The following is a 3256-nucleotide window of genomic DNA, read 5'->3' as shown; positions in this document are numbered from 1 at the left end:
TCTGTGAAAAATTTGAATTACCTGAATTCATTGAAAAAAAAAGAATTTATTATTGTTCAATTGGACATGGACAACAGTATGTGGGTTGACTGTGGAAGTGGGGTGGTGGGATAAGTGAAGGAAGGCAAAGAGGAAAAATTGGAATGATTGTAATAAAAAAAACAAAAATCTTAAAATAAAAACATAATTATTTGTAGTTCTGGCCAAGATGGAGGCATAGGTAGAGATGCTTTGCTTCCTCATACAACAGAAAGGAGGATAACAACCAATGTGAAATCAATAAACAACCAAAAGCACCACAAAAATCAAACTGCATTGAACTCCAACAACAAAGAAATTAAAGAAAAAATCAACCAGAACAACCAGACCAGTAAGGCAGCAGACCCAGCCAGTCAACTCAGAAAAACTGTGGTGATGCTGGCCTTGGGGGCTGGCTGCCAAGGTTGGCAGGCTGTGCAGGAGGGGCTGACTTAAGGGGACTCAGAGGTGGCTGTGGGCTAGGCAGGCAGTTGTGGCAGTAGGAGGAGCTCCCAGTTTCACATGAGAGAGTCCCTTGAAGAGTGTGTTAGAGATGAGCTCTGTTCCCTCTCTGGCCCCTCCACCACAGGCAGTGCTTCAATCATTATTGGGCCCTTGTGAGATCCATTAATTATTCATTAATTTAATTTTATTTTTTAATTTAACTTATCCATTTATTTTTTTGGTAAATGGGTGATGTCAAATGGCTGTGTGTTTAAATTACACTGACTATGTTTAAAAGAGTGAAATAATAGTTTTTGTTTTAAAATATCAATATTTACAGGACAGTAGAAAGTACATACTTTGACAATTCTAAACTCCCATGAAAAATTTTAGATGTCAACTTAAAAGTGTGAGGGGATATGGCTTTTGGTTTTCCAGAAGACTTTTATAAAGCCCTCTCTTTAACAATCCCGTCGTCCGGGTGAGGCTGTGGACAGCCCCTAGTAGAATCACCTGGGGAGCATTGCTGCTTTCTAGGGAAGATGAAGATTCCTGAGCTCCACCCAGACTGAGTCTTTTAGGTTTAGGCTGGACCCAAATCCATCAGTTCTCGACATGCACCACAGATTGTTCAACATGTAATTTAAGAACCACTACTTTTAAAAAAAAGCTAGTATTTCACAGTATTTCAGCCATGGCTAAAGAAGGAAACACCTGACCCACACTTTTGGATTGAGAGTCAAACTGAAACAAGCTAAGAATCAGAGCTCACCAAGAAGCAGCACCCATGGGGAAGCCAGAACAAGGTGGCAGGAACTCTGGGGTGTGGGGCACAGGACAGACAGGGATGGAGGAGGGAGGCTACGATCCTGCTTGCCCCCGCCTTGCATTTGGGAGAAACAATGAGGCCTAGCCCTTCCCCTTCTGTTGAGTGTGAGAACATCAGTGAACTAACTCACTTGAGGAGGGAGCAACTGCCACACAAAAGTCAGAGCAGATGCTAATGGGAAGCGGGTACACTGTGGGGATGGGTGAGGCGTCTGTTCCCTTTGGTCTTATGTTGGCCTCGAGCACAGTCTCAGGGTATGCATCCTCTGGGCACTTGATAAGCTGAGCGTGACAGCAGCTGCTCTTTCTTCCTAGGGTCACAGAAGAACTGCAGTATCCAGGGCAGCCGCTTCACCTCTACCAGAGTCACCTCATCAGCCTCATAATCCTCATTGTAGACGCTGAAGGAGCTCCAGGCTACCCCCAACACCATGCCCTTGGGGAGGAGCAGAGTACAATAGCTGGCACACTTGGTGCCCTCAGTGTGCAGTTTGGGGTCTAGTGCCTTTTTACTTTCTATAGTGATGAAGTCTGCTTTGCTGACGTTGTCGGATTCAGTGCAGATGTTCATAGTCTTCTGTGCTAGTCAGGTTGAGCTGGCTGTTCTGTGTCATGATGGACAGTTCAATTGTGAACAGCTGCACATCTCTTCAGACCCCGGGGCTCACCTCTTAGGAAAGGATGTCCTGAGGTCTTGTCAGCGACACTGGGAGGCCTTGCTTTAGGTTCTGTGTACAAGAGGGAGGCTTGATGAGTATGAGGCCACTCCTACAGAGTGCTGAAAAAGTGAGCTGCTTTGGTTTTTAAAGGCTCGAGATAACAGTACTTGCTAATTTTGACACCAGGATCTCAGAAGGATCCCTACCAAAGGCCAGTCATTGAGAACACAGGCTGTTCTTTTTCACCATTATCTGCAAGACATCAAGTGGAATTGTCTCTCCTTTCACAATGGCAAGTGTAGCATCACTAATATGTTGGACTTTGTTTCAACTTTTGGCAAAGAGGGTCTGACTCAAATTGCTTGTCTGTCCCAGTGGAATGAAGCCTTTGGGGATCTTACTGAAGGGAGCCTCATCTGCTCTTTGAAGAACTCCAGTAATAACCTCCTGCAATGTCCGTCTCCTCCATCCACAATGATCTCGTCTGTGTTCTCCATCTGCTCCAGCAGTTTCTTGGCCTGGCCCTCATAATCTATCTTGATGAGCAGACAGATTCCAGGCCAGACAAATGTAAGATCAGGGCAGAATCTTTTTCACAAAGAGTCCTTGTTTTGTCTTTGCAAGCTGCGGGGTTGAGGGAGATGATTGCCTTCTCCATTTGTGCATTGAAAGGAATTAATTGATTGCCAAACACCTGAGCTTCTTTACAGGAGGTTATCACTGTGTTTTCCACACAGCCAATGGCTTTCCCTATGTCAGCAGACAAACTCCAGCTGTGGTTTTCTTCCAATAATTTCAAAGTGTTTTAAAGAACAGTCATTTTCTATTCTGGGCTGTACCTGAGTTCACTTGGACAGGTGCACAGGCTGTCTCCTGGATGTTCTGTTGCTCTTCAAGGATGCCAGGGATGGGGCTGGAGGCCAAGGAATGTGAGGTGGGTGGGGATGCCAGCTACAAGAAACCTCTCTGAGTGCTCAGAAGGGACTGAGGCATGACACTGGCCATAGGGTCAGCCACAAAGGATAAAACCAACCCCTCTTTCTGGTATCCTGCTGGGAACACTGGTTTACTTGGCAACATTTTTCAGATCAGGGCCATTTTATTCATTAATTTAAAATTACTGTGGAAGTAGGGGTGAGTGGTGTGGAGGAGAGCAATGGGGGGAAAATTGGGACATCTGCTTAGCTTTTTAACATCTTACATACCTGTTTGGTCTCTCAGCCTCTTAAGAATTTGTAACTTCCTCAAAAGAAAACTTCATACAGAATGGTGAGCTTATTTTTTCTATGATACCCTTCTCTTGAGAA

At 44.8% G+C, this 3256-nt stretch overlaps 1 pseudogene; it reads right to left on the bottom strand.

Moving 5' to 3' along the window:
• Positions 1 to 1540: 1540 nt before the first annotated feature.
• Positions 1541 to 2759, bottom strand: LOC119049262 (acylglycerol kinase, mitochondrial-like; annotated as a pseudogene).
• Between the last annotated feature and the right edge of the window lie 497 nt (positions 2760 to 3256).

This window comes from Artibeus jamaicensis, unplaced genomic scaffold (genome assembly GCF_021234435.1).
Source record: "Artibeus jamaicensis isolate MK-2021 breed Jamaican fruit bat unplaced genomic scaffold, CSHL_Jam_final contig_332, whole genome shotgun sequence".
NCBI lineage: Eukaryota > Metazoa > Chordata > Mammalia > Chiroptera > Phyllostomidae > Artibeus > Artibeus jamaicensis.
Note: the sequence above shows the minus strand (reverse complement) of the source record. Positions and strands in the feature narration are given on the sequence as shown.